A 22,399-nucleotide genomic window follows, 5' to 3' on the forward strand; every position below is an offset into this window, starting at 1 on the left:
TGATAAGATCCTGTCTGCAGCCACCACTAGGGGGAGCTCCCTGTATACAGAGATACATGATAAGATCCTGTCTGCGGCCACCACTAGGGGGAGCTCCCTGTATACAGAGATACATGATTAGATCCTGTCTGCGGCCACCACTAGGGGGAGCTCCCTGTATACAGAGATACCTGATAAGATCCTGTATGCAGCCACCACTAGGGGGAGCTCCCTATATACAGAGATACATGATAAAATCCTGTCTGCGGCCACTACTAGGGGGAGCTCCCTGTAGACAGAGATACATGATAAGATCCTGTCTGCAGCCACCACTAGGGGGAGCTCCCTGTATACAGAGATAAATGATAAGATCCTGTCTGCAATCACCACAGGGGGAGCTCCCTGTATACAGAGATACATGATATGATCCTGTCTGCGGCCACCACTAGGGGGAGCTCCCTGTATACAGAGATACATAAGATCGTGTCTGCGGCCACCACTATGGAGAGCTCCCTGTATACAGAGATACATGATAAGATCCTGTCTGCAGCCACCACTAGGGGGAGTTCCCTGTATACAGAGATACATGATAAGATCCTGTCTGCGGCCACCACTAGGGGGAGCTCCCTGTATACAGAGATACATGATAAGATCCTGTCTGTGGCCACCACTAGGGGGAGCTCCCTGTATACAGAGATACATGATAAGATCGTGTCTGCGGCCACCACTAGGGGGAGCTCCCTGTATACAGAGATACATGATAAGATTATGTCTGCAGTCACCACTAGGGGGAGCTCCCTGTATACACAGATACATGATAAGATTCTGTCTGCAGTCACCACTAGGGGGAGCTCCCTGTATACAGAGATACATGATAAGATCCTGTCTGCAGCCACCACTAGGGGGAGCTCCCTGTATACAGAGATACATGATAAGATCCTGTCTGCAGTCACCACTAGGGGGAGCTCCCTGTATATAGAGATACATGATACGATCCTGTCTGCAGCCACCACTAGGGGGAGCTCCCTATATACAGAGATACATGATTAGATCCTGTCTGCAGCCACCACTAGGGGAAGCTCCCTGTATATAGGGATACATGATAAGATCCTGTCTCCAGCCACCACTAGGTGGCGCTCCCTGTATACAGAGATACATGATAAGATCCTGTATGCAGCCACCACTAGGGGGAGGTCCCTGTATACAGAGATACATGATAAGATCCTGTCTGCAGTCACCACTAGGGGGAGCTCCCTGTATACAGAGATACATGATAAGATCCTGTCTGCAGTCACCACTAGGGGGAGCTCCCTGTATACAGAGATACATGATAAGATTCTGTATGCAGCCACCACTAGGGGGAGGTCCCTGTATACAGAGATACATGATAAGATCCTGTCTGCAGTCACCACTAGGGGGAGCTCCCTGTATACAGAGATACATGATAAGATCCTGTCTGTGGCCACCACTAGGGGGAGCTCCCTGTATACAGAGATACATGAAAAGATCGTGTCTGCGGCCACCACTACGGGGAGCTCCCTGTATACAGAGATACATGATAAGATCCTGTCTGCGGCCACTACTAGGGGGAGCTCCCTGTAGACAGAGATACATGATAAGATCCTGTCTGCGTCCACCACTAGGGGGAGCTCCCTGTATACAGAGATACATGATAAGATCCTGTCTGCAGCCACCACTAGGGGGAGCTCCCTGTATACAGAGATACATGATAAGATCCTGTCTGCAGTCACCACTAGGGGGAGCTCCCTGTATACAGAGATACATGATAAGATCCTGTCTGTGGCCACCACTAGGGGGAGCTCCCTGTATACAGAGATACATGATAAGATCGTGTCTGCGGCCACCACTACGGGGAGCTCCCTGTATACAGAGATACATGATAAGATCCTGTCTGCGGCCACTACTAGGGGGAGCTCCCTGTAGACAGAGATACATGATAAGATCCTGTCTGCGGCCACCACTAGGGGGAGCTCCCTGTATACAGAGATACATGATAAGATCCTGTCTGCAGCCACCACTAGGGGAAGCTCTCTGTATACAGAGATACATGATAAGATCCTCTCTGCAACCACCACTAGGGGGAGCTCCCTGTATACAGAGATACATGATAAGATCCTGTCTGCAGCCACCACTAGGGGGAGCTCCCTGTATACAGAGATACATGATAAGATCCTGTCTGCAGCCACCACTAGGGGGAGCTCCCTGTATACAGAGATACATGATAAGATCCTGTCTGCAGCCACCACTAGGGGGAGCTCCCTGTATACAGAGATACATGATAAGATCCTGTCTGTGGCCACCACTAGGGGGAGCTCCCTGTATACAGAGATACATGATAAGATCCTGTCTGCAGCCACCACTAGGGGGAGCTCCCTGTATACAGAGATACATGATAAGATCCTGTCTGCGGCCACCACTAGGGGGAGCTCCCTGTATACAGAGATACATGATAAGATCCTGTCTGCAGCCACCACTAGGGGGAGCTCCCTGTATACAATGATACATGATAAGATCCTGTCTGCGGCCACCACTAGGGGGAGCTCCCTGTATACAGAGATACATGATAAGATCCTGTCTGCGGCCACCACTAGGGGGAGCTCCCTGTATACAGAGATACCTGATAAGATCCTGTCTGCGGCCACCACTAGGGGGAGCTCCCTGTATACACAGATACATGATAAGATTCTGTCTGCAGTCACCACTAGGGGGAGCTCCCTGTATACAGAGATACATGATAAGATCCTGTCTGCAGCCACCACTAGGGGGAGCTCCCTGTATACAGAGATACATGATAAGATCCTGTCTGCAGTCACCACTAGGGGGAGCTCCCTGTATACAGAGATGCATGATAAGAACCTGTCTGCAACCACCACTAGGGGGGAGCTCCCTGTATATAGAGATACATGATACGATCCTGTCTGCAGCCACCACTAGGGGGAGCTCCCTATATACAGAGATACATGATTAGATCCTGTCTGCAGCCACCACTAGGGGAAGCTCCCTGTATATAGGGATACATGATAAGATCCTGTCTCCAGCCACCACTAGGTGGCGCTCCCTGTATACAGAGATACATGATAAGATCCTGTATGCAGCCACCACTAGGGGGAGGTCCCTGTATACAGAGATACATGATAAGATCCTGTCTGCAGTCACCACTAGGGGGAGCTCCCTGTATACAGAGATACATGATAAGATCCTGTCTGCAGTCACCACTAGGGGGAGCTCCCTGTATACAGAGATACATGATAAGATCCTGTATGCAGCCACCACTAGGGGGAGGTCCCTGTATACAGAGATACATGATAAGATCCTGTCTGCAGTCACCACTAGGGGGAGCTCCCTGTATACAGAGATACATGATAAGATCCTGTCTGTGGCCACCACTAGGGGGAGCTCCCTGTATACAGAGATACATGAAAAGATCGTGTCTGCGGCCACCACTACGGGGAGCTCCCTGTATACAGAGATACATGATAAGATCCTGTCTGCGGCCACTACTAGGGGGAGCTCCCTGTAGACAGAGATACATGATAAGATCCTGTCTGCGGCCACCACTAGGGGGAGCTCCCTGTATACAGAGATACATGATAAGATCCTGTCTGCAGCCACCACTAGGGGGAGCTCCCTGTATACAGAGATACATGATAAGATCCTGTCTGCAGTCACCACTAGGGGGAGCTCCCTGTATACAGAGATACATGATAAGATCCTGTCTGTGGCCACCACTAGGGGGAGCTCCCTGTATACAGAGATACATGATAAGATCGTGTCTGCGGCCACCACTAGGGGGAGCTCCCTGTATACAGAGATACATGATAAGATCCTGTCTGCGGCCACTACTAGGGGGAGCTCCCTGTAGACAGAGATACATGATAAGATCCTGTCTGCGGCCACCACTAGGGGGAGCTCCCTGTATACAGAGATACATGATAAGATCCTGTCTGCAGCCACCACTAGGGGAAGCTCTCTGTATACAGAGATACATGATAAGATCCTCTCTGCAACCACCACTAGGGGGAGCTCCCTGTATACAGAGATACATGATAAGATCCTGTCTGCAGCCACCACTAGGGGGAGCTCCCTGTATACAGAGATACATGATAAGATCCTGTCTGCAGCCACCACTAGGTGGAGCTCCCTGTATACAGAGATACATGATAAGATCCTGTCTGTGGCCACCACTAGGGGGAGCTCCCTGTATACAGAGATACATGATAAGATCCTGTCTGCAGCCACCACTAGGGGGAGCTCCCTGTATACAGAGATACATGATAAGATCCTGTCTGCGGCCACCACTAGGGGGAGCTCCCTGTATACAGAGATACATGATAAGATCCTGTCTGCAGCCACCACTAGGGGGAGCTCCCTGTATACAGAGATACATGATAAGATCCTGTCTGCGGCCACCACTAGGGGGAGCTCCCTGTATACAGAGATACATGATAAGATCCTGTCTGCGGCCACCACTAGGGGGAGCTCCCTGTATACAGAGATACCTGATAAGATCCTGTCTGCGGCCACCACTAGGGGGAGCTCCCTGTATACAGAGATACATGATAAGATCCTGTCTGCAGCCACCACTAGGGGGAGCTCCCTGTTATACAGAGATACATGATAAGATCCTGTCTGCAGCCACCACTAGGGGGAGCTCCCTGTATACAGAGATAAATGATAAGATCCTGTCTGCAATCACCACTGGGGGAGCTCCCTGTATGCAGAGATACATGATATGATCCTGCCTGCGGCCACCACTAGGGGGAGCTCCCTGTATACAGAGATACATAAGATCGTGTCTGCGGCCACCACTATGGGGAGCTCCCTGTATACAGAGATACATGATAAGATCGTGTCTGCGGCCACCACTACGGGGAGCTCCCTGTATACAGAGATACATGATAAGATCCTGTCTGCGGCCACCACTAGGGGGAGCTCCCTGTATACAGAGATACATGATAAGATCCTGTCTGCAGCCACCACTAGGGGAAGCTCTCTGTAAACAGAGATACATGATAAGATCCTCTCTGCAACCACCACTAGGGGGAGCTCCCTGTATACAGAGATACATGATAAGATCCTGTCTGCAGCCACCACTAGGGGGAGCTCCCTGTATACAGAGATACATGATAAGATCCTGTCTGCGGCCACCACTAGGGGGAGCTCCCTGTATACAGAGATACATGATAAGATCCTGTCTGCGGCCACCACTAGGGGGAGCTCCCTGTATACAGAGATACATGATAAGATCCTGTCTGCGGCCACCACTAGGGGGAGCTCCCTGTATACAGAGATACCTGATAAGATCCTGTCTGCGGCCACCACTAGGGGGAGCTCCCTGTATACAGAGATACATGATAAGATCCTGTCTGCAGCCACCACTAGGGGGAGCTCCCTGTATACAGAGATACATGATAAGATCCTGTCTGCAGCCACCACTAGGGGGAGCTCCCTGTATACAGAGATAAATGATAAGATCCTGTCTGCAATCACCACTGGGGGAGCTCCCTGTATACAGAGATACATGATATGATCCTGTCTGCGGCCACCACTAGGGGGAGCTCCCTGTATACAGAGATACATAAGATCGTGTCTGCGGCCACCACTATGGGGAGCTCCCTGTATACAGAGATACATGATAAGATCCTGTCTGCAGCCACCACTAGGGGGAGTTCCCTGTATACAGAGATACATGATAAGATCCTGTCTGCGGCCACCACTAGGGGGAGCTCCCTGTATACAGAGATACATAAGATCCTGTCTGCGGCCACCACTAGGGGGAGCTCCCTGTATATAGAGATACATGATAAGATCCTGTCTGTGGCCACCACTAGGGGGAGCTCCCTGTATACAGAGATACATGATAAGATCGTGTCTGCGGCCACCACTATGGGGAGCTCCCTGTTTACAGAGATACATGATAAGATCCTGTCTGCGGCCACCACTAGGCGGAGCTCCCTGTATACAGAGATACATGATAAGATCATGTCTGCGGCCACCACTAGGGGGAGCTCCCTGTGTGCAGAGATGCATGATAAAATCGTGTCTGCGGCCACCACTAGGGGGAGCTCCCTGTATACGGAGATACATGATAAGATCCTGTCTGCGGCCACCACTAGGGGTAGCTCCCTGTATACAGAGATAGATGATAAGATCCTGTCTGCGGCCACCACTAGGGGGAGCTCCCTGTGTGCAGAGATGCATGATAAAATCGTGTCTGCGGCCACCACTAGGGGGAGCTCCCTGTATACAGAGATACAAATGATCCTGTCTGCAGCCACCACTACGGGGAGGTCCCTGTATACAGAGATACATGATAAGATCCTGTCTGCAGCCACCACTAGGGGGAGCTCCCTTTATACAGAGATACATGATAAGATCCTGTCTGCGGCCACCACTAGGGGGAGCTACTTGTATACAGAAATGCATGATAAGATCCTGTCTGCAGCTACCACTAGGGGGAGCTCCCTGTATACAGAGATACATGATAAGATCCTGTCTGCGGCCACCACTAGGGGGAGCTACTTGTATACAGAGATGCATGATAAGATCCTGTCTGCGGCCACCACTAGGGGGAGTTCCCTGTATACAGAGATACATGATAAGATCCTGTCTGCAGCCACCACTAGGGGGAGCTCCCTGTATATAGAGATACATGATAAGATCCTGTCTGCGGCCACCACTAGGGGGAGCTCCCTGTATATAGAGATACATGATAAGATCCTGTCTGCGGCCACCACTAGGGGGAGCTCCCTGTATATAGAGATACATTGAGCTGTGTAATTTGCACCTTTTAGAATCTGAGCTTTGATTTTATAATTTAGTTCTTTCTTTATAGACAGATGTTTTCCTCTATCACGCTCGCGTTTAGGGCGGTGTATTAGCCGTATGACCCCCGGGGCATTGTATAGAGGCCATCAGCCGGTCCCGGCACTTCCCGGAGCTGTGATGTACCCTGCGGTCTGGCTGCTCTGCACACAGTATGGCGCTGACCTGCTTGCGTTGACCTCACTTTTTCTGACATGGTCTAATTCATTAACATTATTACTCTGCCATTATCAGGTAATTGCTGCCGCCATCTGCTCCGGAGCAGCGCTCTCGGGGACTGTGCTAATGTCACTGCCGCTCAGCGCACAGGCCGAGTTCCTCGCTGGCAGCAGCCACGGAGCCGGACGTCCATTTAGCTCTTTATCTATTATGTGACGATCAGAGTGGGAGATTTGTGGGGTCCTGCGCCCCGCCGTGTGTCTGGTGGGATCACACAATCTGCAGAAGTAACACGCATGGTATCGCCAGCAGGAGGCGCCTTCTCAGGAGGTTTCCGAGGCTTTATCCTGCTGATCACCTCCACCCTATGCCCCCTATACCTGTAGACTTTTGGGGTCCATTGCAGCGCGGAGCTTCTGCACCTAAAGGGTGACCATGATTTGTGCGGTTCGGGGCAATGAGCCTCTCGCCCCAAGGAGGGAGCGGAGGAAAGTGGGTAGTCAGCCCCCTCACTCAGTGACTACTGCAGGGCGGGGGATCAGTCCATGTCGCTGTGTGTGAACTCGGACCAAAGGGACCCGGGAGAATCACTCTTTTTGTTGAGTGAATTAGTTCAGATTAGTTACCACTGTAAGATCTGCTGCACAGGAGACTGCCTCCACATGTGACCCTGATGTATTCTATCTGCTGTACAGGAGACTGCCTCCACATAAGGCTCTAATGTATTCTCTCTGCTGCACAGGAGACTGCCTCCACATGTGACCCTGATGTATTCTATCTGCTGCACAGGAGACTGCCTCAACATGTGACCCTGATGTATTCTATCTGCTGCACAGGAGACTGCCTCCACATGTGACCCTGATGTATTCTATCTGCTGCACAGGAGACTGCCTCCACATGTGACCCTGATGTATTCTATCTGCTGCACAGGAGACTGCCTCAACATGTGACCCTGATGTATTCTATCTGCTGCACAGGAGACTGCCTCAACATGTGACCCTGATGTATTCTATCTGCTGCACAGGAGACTGCCTCCACATGCTACCCTGATGTATTCTATCTGCTGCACAGGAGACTGCCTCAACATGTGACCCTGATGTATTCTATCTGCTGCACAGGAGACTGCCTCAACATGTGACCCTGATGTATTCTATCTGCTGCACAGGAGACTGCCTCAACATGTGACCCTGATGTATTCTATCTGCTGCACAGGAGACTGCCTCAACATGTGACCCTGATGTATTCTATCTGCTGCACAGGAGACTGCCTCAACATGTGACCCTGATGTATTCTATCTGCTGCACAGGAGACTGCCTCCACATAAGGCTCTAATGTATTCTATCTGCTGCACAGGAGACTGCCTCAACATAAGGCTCTGATGTATTCTATCTGCTGCACAGGAGACTGCCTCAACATGTAACCCTGATGTATTCTATCTGCTGCACAGGAGACTGCCTCAACATGTGACCCTGATGTATTCTATCTGCTGCACAGGAGACTGCCTCCACATAAGGCTCTAATGTATTCTATCTGCTGCACAGGAGACTGCCTCAACATAAGGCTCTGATGTATTCTATCTGCTGCACAGGAGACTGCCTCAACATGTAACCCTGATGTATTCTATCTGCTGCACAGGAGACTGCCTCAACATGTGACCCTGATGTATTCTATCTGCTGCACAGGAGACTGCCTCCACATAAGGCTCTAATGTATTCTATCTGCTGCACAGGAGACTGCCTCGACATGTGACCCTGATGTATTCTATCTGCTGCACAGGAGACTGCCTGAACATAAGGCTCAGCTGTATTCTATCTGCTGTATAGTAGTTTGCGTTTTCATGCTGCACAGACTTGTTTTAACTTTTCTACACTAGACTCCATCTAAAAGCTGCAGTCCGGGAAATACATGGACAACCTGGGTCTTCTAGAGAAAGACTGAAGAGCTATCTAGATTCCAGCTGAGACATGAGGGTCCCGTGCAGGACCCCCCGATAAAGCAGAATTCCCTAATATTGTAATAGAATTACATCACCATAATATTCATCGCACGACTCATGTCCGCAGATTTATGGGAGTCATTATGTGTCGGCCCCTAATATCCCGGTGTAAGGAGAACCCTGATCTCATCTGTGCCCACCACAATCTGCAGCCACTGCCCATTATCACCACCAGGGGGAGACTCTGAGTCACAAGAAAAGCTCCCAGCGCTGCCCTGCGCTATATATAAAGGTCACCACTAGGGGGAGACTCTGAATCACAAGAAAAGCTCCCAGTGCTGCCCTGCACTATATATAAATGTCACCACCAGGGGGAGATTCTGAGTCACAAGAAAAGCTCCCAGCGCTGCCCTGCGCTATATATAAAGGTCTCCACCAGGGGGAGACTCTGAGTCACAAGAAAAGCTCCCAGCGCTACCCTGCACTATATATAAAGGTCACCACCAGGGGGAGACTCTGAGTCACAGGAAAAGCTCCCAGCGCTGCCCTGCACTATATATAAAGGTCACCACCAGGGGGAGATTCTGAGTCACAAGAAAAGCTACCAGCGCTGTCCTGCACTATATATAAAGGTCACCACCAGGGGGAGACTCTGAGTCACAAGAAAAGCTCCCAGTGCTGCCCTGCGCTATATATAAAGGTCACCACTAGGGGGAGACTCTGAATCACAACAAAAGCTCCCAGCGCTGCCCTGCACTATATATAAAGGTCACCACCAGGGGGAGACTCTGAGTCACAAGAAAAGCTCCTAGCGCTGCCCTGCACTATATATAAAGGTCACCACCAGGGGGAGACTCTGAGTCACTAGAAAAGTTCCCAGTGCTGCCCTTCGCTATATATAAAGGTCACCAACAGGGGGAGACTCTGAGTCACAAGAAAAGCTCCCAGTGCTGCCCTGCGCTATATATAAAGGTCACCACTAGGGGGAGACTCTGAGTCACAAGAAAAGCTCCCAGTGCTGCCCTGCACTATATATAAAGGTCACCACAAGGGGGAGACTCTGAGTCACAAGAAAAGCTCCCAGTGCTGCCCTGCACTATATATAAAGGTCACCACCAGGGGGAGACTCTGAGTCACAGGAAAAGCTCCCAGCGCTGCCCTGCACTATATATCAAGGTCACCACCAGGGGGAGACTCTGAGTCACAAGAAAAGCTCCCAGTGCTGCCCTGCGCTATATACACTCACTGGCCACTTTATTAGGTACACCTGTCCAACTGTGTGTTAAGACTTAATTTCTAATCAGCCAATCACATGGCGGCAACTCAGTGCATTTAGGCATGTAGACATGGTCAAGACAATCTCCTGCAGTTCAAACCGAGCATCAGTATGGGGAAGAAAGGTGATTTGAGTGCCTTTGAACGTGGCATGATTGTTGGTGCCAGAAGGGCTGGTCTGAGAATTTCAGAAACTGCTGATCTACTGGGATTTTCACGCACAACCATCTCTAGGGTTTACAGAGAATGGTCCGAAAAAGAAAAAAAATCCAGTGAGCGGCAGTTCTGTGGCCGGAAATGCCTTGTTGATGCCAGAGGTCAGAGGAGAATGGGCAGACTGGTTCGAGCTGATAGAAAGGCAACAGTGACTCAAATTGCCACCCGTTACAACCAAGGTAGGCAGAAGAGCATCTCTGAACGCACAGTGCGTCGAACTTTGAGGCAGATGGGCTACAGCAGCAGAAGACCACACTGGGTACCACTCCTCTCAGCTAAGAACAGGAAACTGAGGCTACAATTTGCACAAGCTCATCGAAATTGGACAGTAGAAGATTGGAAAAACGTTGCCTGGTCTGATGAGTCTCGATTTCTGCTGCGACATTCGGATGGTAGGGTCAGAATTTGGCGTAAACAACATGAAAGCATGGATCCATCCTGCCTTGTATCAACGGTTCAGGCTGGTGGTGGTGGTGTCATGGTGTGGGGAATTTTTTCTTGGCACTCTTTGGGCCCCTTGGTACCAATTGAGCATCGTTGCAACGCCACAGCCTACCTGAGTATTGTTGCTGACCATGTCGATCCCTTTATGACCACAATGTACCCAACATCTGATGGCTACTTTCAGCAGGATAATGCGCCATGTCATAAAGCTCGAATCATCTCAGATTGGTTTCTTGAACATGACAATGAGTTTACTGTACTCAAATGGCCTCCTCAGTCACCAGATCTCAATCCAATAGAGCATCTTTGGGATGTGGTGGAACGGGAGATTCGCATCAGGGATGTGCAGCCGACAAATCTGCGCCAACTGTGTGATGCCATCATGTCAATATGGTCCAAAATCTCTGAGGAATGCTTCCAGCACCTTGTTGAATCTCTGCCACGAAGAATTGAGGCAGTTCTGAAGGCAAAAGGGGGTCCAACCCGTTACTAGCATGGTGTACCTAATAAAGTGGCCAGTGAGTGTATAAAGGTCACCACCAGGGGGAGACTCTGAGTCACAAGAAAAACTCCCAGTGCTGCCCTGCACTATATATAAAGGTCACCACCAGGGGGAGACTCTGAGTCACAAGAAAAGTTCCCAGTGCTGCCCTGCACTATATATAAAGGTCACCACCAGGGGGAGACTCTGAGTCACAAGAAAAGCTCCCAGTGCTGCCCTGCACTATATATCAAGGTCACCACTAGGGGGAGACTCTGAGTCACAAGAAAAGCTCCCAGTGCTGCCCTGCGATATATATAAATGTCACCACTAGGGGGAGACTCTGAGTCACAAGAAAAGCTCCCAGTGCTGCCCTACACTATATATAAAGGTCACCATCAGGGGGAGACTCTGAGTCACAAGAAAAGCTCCCAGTGCTGCCCTGCACTATATATAAAGGTCACCACCAGGGGGAGACTCTGAGTCACAAGAAAAGCTCCCAGTGCTGCACTGCACTATATATAAAGGTCACCACCAGGGGGAGACTCTGAGTCACAAGAAAAGCTCCCAGCGCTGCCCTGCGATATATATAAAGGTCACCACTAGGGGGAGACTCTGAATCACAAGAAAAGCTTCCAGCGCTGCCCTGCTCTATATATAAATGTCACCACCAGGGGGAGATTCTGAGTCACAAGAAAAGCTCCCAGCGCTGTCCTGCACTATATATAAAGGTCACCACCAGGGGGAGACTCTGAGTCACAAGAAAAGCTCCCAGTGCTGCCCTGCACTATATATAAAGGTCACCACTAGGGGGAGACTCTGAATCACAAGAAAAGCTCCCAGCGCTGTCCTGCACCATATATAAAGGTCACCACCAGGGGGAGACTCTGAGTCACAAGAAAAGCTCCCAGTGCTGCCCTGCGCTATATATAAAGGTCACCACTAGGGGGAGACTCTGAATCACAAGAAAAGCTCCCAGCGCTGCCCTGCGCTATATATAAATGTCACCACTAGGGGGAGACTCTGAATCACAAGAAAAGCTCCCAGCGCTGACACTGCACTATATATAAAGGTCACCACCAGGGGGAGACTCTGAGTCACAAGAAAAGCTCCCAGCGCTGCCCGGCGCTATATATAAAGGTCACCACCAGGGGGAGACTCTGAATCACAAAAAAAAGCTCCCAGCGCTGCCCTGCGCTATATATAAAGGTCACCACTAGGGGGAGACTCTGAATCACAAGAAAAGCTCCCAGCGCTGTCCTGCACCATATATAAAGGTCACCACCAGGGGGTGACTCTGAGTCACAAGAAAAGCTCCCAGTGCTGCCCTGCGCTATATATAAAGGTCACCACTACGGGGAGACTCTGAGTCACAAGAAAAGCTCCCAGCGCTGCCCTGCACTATATGTAAAGGTCACCACCAGGGGGAGACTCTGAGTCACAAGAAAAGCTTCCAGCGCTGCCCTGCGCTATATATAAAGGTCACCACCAGGGGGAGACTCTGAGTCACAAGAAAAGCTCCCAGTGCTGCCCTGCACTATATATAAAGGTCACCACCAGGGGGAGACTCTGAGTCACAAGAAAAGCTCCCAGTGCTGCCCTGCACTATATATAAAGGTCACCACCAGGGGGAGACTCTGAGTCACAAGAAAAGCTCCCAGTGCTGCCCTGCACTATATATAAAGGTCACCACCAGGGAGAGACTCTGAGTCACAAGAAAAGCTCCCAGCACTGCTCTGCACTATATATAAAGGTCACCAACAGGGGGAGACTCTGAGTCACAAGAAAAGCTCCCAGTGCACCCTGCGCTATATATAAAGTTCACCACCAGAGGGAGATTCTGAGTCACAAGAAAAGCTCCCAGCGCTGCCCTGCACTATATATAAAGGTCACCACCAGGGGGAGACTCTGAGTCACAGGAAAAGCTCCCAGTGCTGCCCTGTGCTATTTATAAAGGTCACCACCAGGGGGAGACTCTGAGTCACAAGAAAAGCTCCCAGCACCTCCCTCCACTATATGTAAAGGTCACCACCAGGGGGAGACTCTGAGTCACAGGAAAAGCTCCCAGTGCTGCCCTGCGCTATATATAAAGGTCACCACCAGGGGGAGACTCTGAGTCACAAGAAAAGCTCCCAGTGCTGCCCTGCACTATATATCAAGGTCACCACCAGGGGGAGACTCTGAGTCACAAGAAAAGCTCCCAGTGCTGCCCTGCACTATATATAAAGGCCACCACCAGGGGGAGACTCTGACTCACAAGAAAAGCTCCCAGTGCTGCCCTGCACTATATATAAAGGTCACCACCAGGGGGAGACTCTGAGTCACAAGAAAAGCTCCCAGCGCTGCCCTGCACTATATATAAAGGTCACCACCAGGGGGAGACTCTGAGTCACAGGAAAAGCTCCCAGTGCTGCCCTGCGCTATATATAAAGGTCACCACCAGGGGGAGACTCTGAGTCACAAGAAAAGCTTCCAGCACTGCCCTGCACTATATATAAAGGTCACCACTAGGGGGAGACTCTGAGGCACAAGAAAAGCTCCCAGCGCTACCCTGCACTATATATAAAGGTCACCACCAGGGGGAGACTCTGAGTCACAAGAAAAGCTCCCAGTGCTGCCCTGCACTATATATAAAGGTCACCACCAGGGAGAGACTCTGAGTCACAAGAAAAGCTCCCAGCACTGCTCTGCACTATATATAAAGGTCACCAACAGGGGGAGACTCTGAGTCACAAGAAAAGCTCCCAGTGCACCCTGCGCTATATATAAAGCTCACCACCAGAGGGAGATTCTGAGTCACAAGAAAAGCTCCCAGCGCTGCCCTGCACTATATATAAAGGTCACCACCAGGGGGAGACTCTGAGTCACAGGAAAAGTTCCCAGTGCTGCCCTGCGCTATTTATAAAGGTCACCACCAGGGGGAGACTCTGAGTCACAAGAAAAGCTCCCAGCACCTCCCTCCACTATATGTAAAGGTCACCACCAGGGGGAGACTCTGAGTCACAGGAAAAGCTCCCAGTGCTGCCCTGCACTATATATAAAGGTCACCACCAGGGGGAGACTCTGAGTCACAAGAAAAGCTCCCAGTGCTGCCCTGCACTATATATCAAGGTCACCACCAGGGGGAGACTCTGAGTCACAAGAAAAGCTCCCAGTGCTGCCCTGCACTATATATAAAGGCCACCACCAGGGGGAGACTCTGACTCACAAGAAAAGCTCCCAGTGCTGCCCTGCACTATATATAAAGGTCACCACCAGGGGGAGACTCTGAGTCACAAGAAAAGCTCCCAGCGCTGCCCTGCACTATATATAAAGGTCACCACCAGGGGGAGACTCTGAGTCACAGGAAAAGCTCCCAGTGCTGCCCTGCGCTATATATAAAGGTCACCACCAGGGGGAGACTCTGAGTCACAAGAAAAGCTTCCAGCACTGCCCTGCACTATATATAAAGGTCATCACTAGGGGGAGACTCTGAGGCACAAGAAAAGCTCCCAGCGCTACCCTGCACTATATATAAAGGTCACCACTAGGGGGAGACTCTGAGTCACAAGAAAAGCTCCCAGCACCACCCTGCACTATATATATAAAGGTCACCACCAGGGGGAGACTCTGAGTCACAGGAAAAGCTCCCAGCGCTGCCCTGCACTGTATATAAAGGTCACCACCAGGGGGAGACTCTGAGTCACAGGAAAATCTCCGAGCGCTGTCCTGAACTGTATATAAACGTCACCACCAGGGGGAGACTCTAAGTCACGAGAAAAGCTCCCAGCGCTGCCCTGCGCCATATATAAAGGTCATCACTAGGGGGAGACTCTGAGTCACAAGAAAACCTCCTAGCGCTGCCCTGCACTATATATAAACATCACCACCAGGGGGAGACTCTGAGTCACAAGAAAAGCTCCCAGCGCTGCCCTGCGCCATATATAAAGGTCACCACTAGGGGGAGACTCTGAGTCACAAGAAAACCTCCTAGCGCTGCCCTGCACTATATATAAAGGTCACCACCAGTGGGAGACTCTGAGTCACAAGAAAAGCTCCCAGCGCTGCCCTGCGCTATATATAAAGGTCTCCACCAGGGGGAGACTCTGAGTCAGAAGAAAAGCTCCCAGCGCTGCCCTGCGCTATATATAAAGGTCACCACCAGGGGGAGACTCTGAGTCACAAGAAAAGCTCCCAGCGCTGCCCTGCACTATTTATAAAGGTCACCACCAGGGGGAGACTCTGAGTCACAAGAAAAGCTCCCAGCGCTGCCCTGAGCTATATATAAAGGTCACCACCAGGGGGAGACTCTGAGTCACAAGAAAAGCTCCCAGCGCTGCGCTGCACTATATATAAAGGTCACCACCAGGGGGAGACTCTGAGTCACAAGAAAAGCTCCCAGCGCTGCCCTGCGCTATATATAAAGGTCACCACCAGGGGGAGACTCTGAGTCACAAGAAAAGCTCCCAGAGCTGCCCTGCGCTATATATAAAGGTCATCACTAGGGGGAGACTCTGAGTCACAAGAAAAGCTCCCAGCGCTGCCATGCCCTATATATAAAGGTCACCACCAGGGGCAGACTCTGAGTCACAAGAAAACCTCCCAGCGCTGCCCTGCACTATATATAAAGGTCACCACCAGGGGGAGACTCTGAGTCACAAGAAAAGCTCCCAGCGCTGCCCTGCACTATATATAAAGGTCACCACCAGGGGGAGACTCTGAGTCACAGGAAAAGCTCCCAGTGCTGCCCTGCACTGTATATAAAGGTCACCACTAGGGGGAGACTCTGAGTCACAAGAAAAGCTCCTAGCGCTGCCCTGCACTATATATAAAGGTCACCACCAGGGGGAGACTCTGAGTCACAAGAAAAGCTTCCAGCACTGCCCTGCACTGTATATAAAGGTCACCACTAGGGGGAGACTCTGAGGCACAAGAAAAGCTCCCAGCGCTACCCTGCACTATATATAAAGGTCACCACTAGGGGGAGACTCTGAGTCACAAGAAAAGCTCCCAGCACCGCCCTGCACTATATATATAAAGGTCACCACCATGGGGAGACTCTGAGTCACAGGAAAAGCTCCCAGCGCTGCCCTGCACTGTATATAAAGGTCACCACCAGGGGGAGACTCTGAGACACAGGAAAAGCTCCGAGCGCTGTCCTGCACTGTATATAAACGTCACCACCAGGGGGAGACTCTGAGTCACAAGAAAAGCTCCCAGCGCTTCCCTGCGCCATATATAAAGGTCACCACTAGGGGGAGACTCTGAGTCACAAGAAAACCTCCTAGCGCTGCCCTGCACTATATATAAACATCACCACCAGGGGGAGACTCTGAGTCACAAGAAAAGCTCCCAGCGCTGCCCTGCGCCATATATAAAGGTCACCACTAAGGGGAGACTCTGAGTCACAAGAAAACCTCCTAGCGCTGCCCTGCACTATATATAAAGGTCACCACCAGGGGGAGACTCTGAGTCACAAGAAAAGCTCCCAGCGCTGCCCTGCGCTATATATAAAGGTCTCCACCAGGGGGAGACTCTGAGTTACAAGAAAAGCTCCCAGCGCTGCCCTGCGCTATATATAAAGGTCACCACCAGGAGGAGACTCTGAGTCACAAGAAAAGCTCCCAGCGCTGCCCTGCACTATATATAAAGGTCACCACCAGGGGGAGACTCTGAGTCACAAGAAAAGCTCCCAGCGCTGCCCTGCACTATATATAAAGGTCACCACTAGGGGGAGACTCTGAGTCACAAGAAAAGCTCCTAGCGCTGCCCTGCACTATATATAAAGGTCACCACAAGGGGGAGCCTCTGAGTCACAAGAAAAGCTCCCAGCGCTGCCCTGTACTATATATAAAGGTCATCACCAGGGGGAGACTCTGAGTCACAAGAAAAGCTCCCAGCGCTGCCCTGCGCTATATATAAAGGTCACCACAAGGGGGAGACTCTGAGTCACAAGAAAAGCTCCCAGCGCTGCCCTGCACTATATATAAAGGTCACCACCAGGGGGAGACTCTGAGTCACAAGAAATGCTCCCAGCGCTGCCCTGCACTATATATAAAGGTCACCACTAGGGGGAGACTCTGAGTCACAAGAAAAGCTCCTAGCGCTGCCCTGCACTATATATAAAGGTCACCACAAGGGGGAGCCTCTGAGTCACAAGAAAAGCTCCCAGCGCTGCCCTGCACTATATATAAAGGTCATCACCAGGGGGAGACTCTGAGTCACAAGAAAAGCTCCCAGTGCTGCCCTGCGCTATATATAAAGGTCACCACCAGAGGGAGACTCTGAGTCACAAGAAAAGCTCCCAGCGCTGCCCTGCACTATATATAAAGGTCACCACCAGGGGATACTCTGAGTCACAAGAAAAGCTTCCAGCGCTGCCCTGCACTATATATAAACGTCACCACTAGGGGGAGACTCTGAGTCACAAGAATAGCTCCCAGTGCTGCCCTGAGCTATATATAAAGGTCACCACCAGGGGGAGACTCTGAGTCACAAGAAAAGCTCCCAGTGCTGCCCTGAGCTATATATAAAGGTCACCACCAGGGGGAGACTCTGAGTCACAAGAAAAGCTCCCAGTGCTGCCCTGCACTATATATAAAGGTCACCACCAGGGGGAGACTCTGAGTCACAAGAAAAGCTCCCAGTGCTGCCCTGCACTATATATAAAGGTCACCACTAGGGGGAGACTGAGTCACAAGAAAAGCTCCCAGCGCTGCCCTGCGCTATATATAAAGGTCACCACCAGGGGGAGACTCTGAGTCACAAGAAAAGCTCCCAGCGCTGCGCTGCACTATATATAAAGGTCACCACCAGGGGATACTCTGAGTCACAAGAAAAGCTCCCAGCGCTGCCCTGCACTATATATAAAGGTCACCACCAGGGGATACTCTGAGTCACAAGAAAAGCTCCCAGTGCTGCCCTGCGCTATATATAAACGTCACCACTAGGGGGAGACTCTGAGTCACAAGAATAGCTCCCAGTGCTGCCCTGAGCTATATATAAAGGTCACCACCAGGGGGAGACTCTGAGTCACAAGAAAAGCTCCCAGCGCTGCGCTGCACTATATATAAAGGTCACCACCAGGGGATACTCTGAGTCACAAGAAAAGCTCCCAGCGCTGCCCTGCACTATATATAAAGGTCACCACCAGGGGATACTCTGAGTCACAAGAAAAGCTCCCAGTGCTGCCCTGCGCTATATATAAACGTCACCACTAGGGGGAGACTCTGAGTCACAAGAATAGCTCCCAGTGCTGCCCTGAGCTATATATAAAGGTCACCACCAGGGGGAGACTCTGAGTCACAAGAAAAGCTCCCAGCGCTGCCCTGCACTATATATAAAGGTCACCACCAGGGGATACTCTGAGTCACAAGAAAAGCTCCCAGTGCTGCCCTGCGCTATATATAAACGTCACCACTAGGGGGAGACTCTGAGTCACAAGAATAGCTCCCAGTGCTGCCCTGAGCTATATATAAAGGTCACCACCAGGGGGAGACTCTGAGTCACAAGAAAAGCTCCCAGTGCTGCCCTGAGCTATATATAAAGGTCACCACCAGGGGGAGACTCTGAGTCACAAGAAAAGCTCCCAGTGCTGCCCTGCACTATATATAAAGGTCACCACCAGGGGGAGACTCTGAGTCACAAGAAAAGCTCCCAGTGCTGCCCTGCACTATATATAAAGGTCACCACCAGGGGGAGACTCTGAGTCACAAGAAAAGCTCCCAGTGCTGCCCTGCACTATATATAAAGGTCACCACTAGGGGGAGACTGAGTCACAAGAAAAGCTCCCAGCGCTGCCCTGCGCTATATATAAAGGTCACCACCAGGGGGAGACTCTGAGTCACAAGAAAAGCTCCCAGCGCTGCGCTGCACTATATATAAAGGTCACCACCAGGGGGAGACTCTAAGTCACAAGAAAAGCTCCCAGCGCTGCCCTGCGCTATATATAAAGGTCACCACCAGGGGGAGACTCTGAGTCACAAGAAAAGCTCCCAGAGCTGCCCTGCGCTATATATAAAGGTCATCACTAGGGGGAGACTCTGAGTCACAAGAAAAGCTCCCAGCGCTGCCATGCCCTATATATAAAGGTCACCACCAGGGGCAGACTCTGAGTCACAAGAAAACCTCCCAGCGCTGCCCTGCACTATATATAAAGGTCACCACCAGGGGGAGACTCTGAGTCACAAGAAAAGCTCCCAGCGCTGCCCTGCACTATATATAAAGGTCACCACCAGGGGGAGACTCTGAGTCACAGGAAAAGCTCCCAGTGCTGCCCTGCACTGTATATAAAGGTCACCACTAGGGGGAGACTCTGAGTCACAAGAAAAGCTCCTAGCGCTGCCCTGCACTATATATAAAGGTCACCACCAGGGGGAGACTCTGAGTCACAAGAAAAGCTTCCAGCACTGCCCTGCACTGTATATAAAGGTCACCACTAGGGGGAGACTCTGAGGCACAAGAAAAGCTCCCAGCGCTACCCTGCACTATATATAAAGGTCACCACTAGGGGGAGACTCTGAGTCACAAGAAAAGCTCCCAGCACCGCCCTGCACTATATATATAAAGGTCACCACCATGGGGAGACTCTGAGTCACAGGAAAAGCTCCCAGCGCTGCCCTGCACTGTATATAAAGGTCACCACCATTGGGAGACTCTGAGACACAGGAAAAGCTCCGAGCGCTGTCCTGCACTGTATATAAACGTCACCACCAGGGGGAGACTCTGAGTCACAAGAAAAGCTCCCAGCGCTTCCCTGCGCCATATATAAAGGTCACCACTAGGGGGAGACTCTGAGTCACAAGAAAACCTCCTAGCGCTGCCCTGCACTATATATAAACATCACCACCAGGGGGAGACTCTGAGTCACAAGAAAAGCTCCCAGCGCTGCCCTGCGCCATATATAAAGGTCACCACTAAGGGGAGACTCTGAGTCACAAGAAAACCTCCTAGCGCTGCCCTGCACTATATATAAAGGTCACCACCAGGGGGAGACTCTGAGTCACAAGAAAAGCTCCCAGCGCTGCCCTGCGCTATATATAAAGGTCTCCACCAGGGGGAGACTCTGAGTTACAAGAAAAGCTCCCAGCGCTGCCCTGCGCTATATATAAAGGTCACCACCAGGAGGAGACTCTGAGTCACAAGAAAAGCTCCCAGCGCTGCCCTGCACTATATATAAAGGTCACCACCAGGGGGAGACTCTGAGTCACAAGAAAAGCTCCCAGCGCTGCCCTGCACTATATATAAAGGTCACCACTAGGGGGAGACTCTGAGTCACAAGAAAAGCTCCTAGCGCTGCCCTGCACTATATATAAAGGTCACCACAAGGGGGAGCCTCTGAGTCACAAGAAAAGCTCCCAGCGCTGCCCTGTACTATATATAAAGGTCATCACCAGGGGGAGACTCTGAGTCACAAGAAAAGCTCCCAGCGCTGCCCTGCGCTATATATAAAGGTCACCACAAGGGGGAGACTCTGAGTCACAAGAAAAGCTCCCAGCGCTGCCCTGCACTATATATAAAGGTCACCACCAGGGGGAGACTCTGAGTCACAAGAAATGCTCCCAGCGCTGCCCTGCACTATATATAAAGGTCACCACTAGGGGGAGACTCTGAGTCCCAAGAAAAGCTCCTAGCGCTGCCCTGCACTATATATAAAGGTCACCACAAGGGGGAGCCTCTGAGTCACAAGAAAAGCTCCCAGCGCTGCCCTGCACTATATATAAAGGTCATCACCAGGGGGAGACTCTGAGTCACAAGAAAAGCTCCCAGTGCTGCCCTGCGCTATATATAAAGGTCACCACCAGAGGGAGACTCTGAGTCACAAGAAAAGCTCCCAGCGCTGCCCTGCACTATATATAAAGGTCACCACCAGGGGATACTCTGAGTCACAAGAAAAGCTTCCAGCGCTGCCCTGCGCTATATATAAACGTCACCACTAGGGGGAGACTCTGAGTCACAAGAATAGCTCCCAGTGCTGCCCTGAGCTATATATAAAGGTCACCACCAGGGGGAGACTCTGAGTCACAAGAAAAGCTCCCAGTGCTGCCCTGAGCTATATATAAAGGTCACCACCAGGGGGAGACTCTGAGTCACAAGAAAAGCTCCCAGTGCTGCCCTGCACTATATATAAAGGTCACCACCAGGGGGAGACTCTGAGTCACAAGAAAAGCTCCCAGTGCTGCCCTGCACTATATATAAAGGTCACCACTAGGGGGAGACTGAGTCACAAGAAAAGCTCCCAGCGCTGCCCTGCGCTATATATAAAGGTCACCACCAGGGGGAGACTCTGAGTCACAAAAAAAGCTCCCAGCGCTGCCCTGCACTATATGTAAAGGTCACCACCAGGGGGAGACTCTGAGTCTCAAGAAAAGCTCCCAGTGCTACCCTGCACTATATATAAAGGTCACCACCAGGGGGAGACTCTGAGTCACAAGAAAAGCTCCCAGCGCTGCCCTGCACTATATATATAAAGGTCACCACCAGGGGGAGACTCTGAGTCACAAGAAAAGCTCCCAGCGCTGCCCTGCACTATATACAAAGGTCACCACCAGGGGGAGACTCTGAGTCAAAAGAAGAGCTCCCAGTGCTTCCCTGCGCTATATATAAAGGTCACCACCAGGGGGAGACTCTGAGTCACAAGAAAAGCTCCCAGTGCTGCCCTGCGCTATATATAAAGTTCACCACCAGGGGGAGACTCTGAGTCACAAGAAAGCTGCCAGCGCTGCCCTGCACTATATATAAAGGTCACCACCAGGGGGAGACTATGAGTCACAAGAAAAGCTCCCAGCGCTGCCCTGCGCTATATATAAAGGTCACCACCAGGGGGAGACTATGAGTCACAAGTAAAGCTCCCAGCGCTGCCCTGCGCTATATATAAAGGTCACCACCAGGGGGAGACTCTGAGTCACAAGAAAAGCTCCCAGTGCTGCCGTGCAATATATATAAAGGTCACCACTAGAGGGAGACTCTGAGTCACAAGAAAAGCTCCCAGTGCTGCCCTGCACTATATATAAAGGTCACCACTAGGGGGAGACTCTGAGTCACAAGAAAAGCTCCCAGTGCTGCCCTACACTATATGTAAAGGT

The sequence above is a fragment of the Dendrobates tinctorius genome, unplaced genomic scaffold (genome assembly GCF_039654945.1).
Source record: "Dendrobates tinctorius isolate UK_male_01 unplaced genomic scaffold, ASM3965494v1 ptg000332l, whole genome shotgun sequence".
In the NCBI taxonomy this organism is placed as follows: domain Eukaryota; kingdom Metazoa; phylum Chordata; class Amphibia; order Anura; family Dendrobatidae; genus Dendrobates; species Dendrobates tinctorius.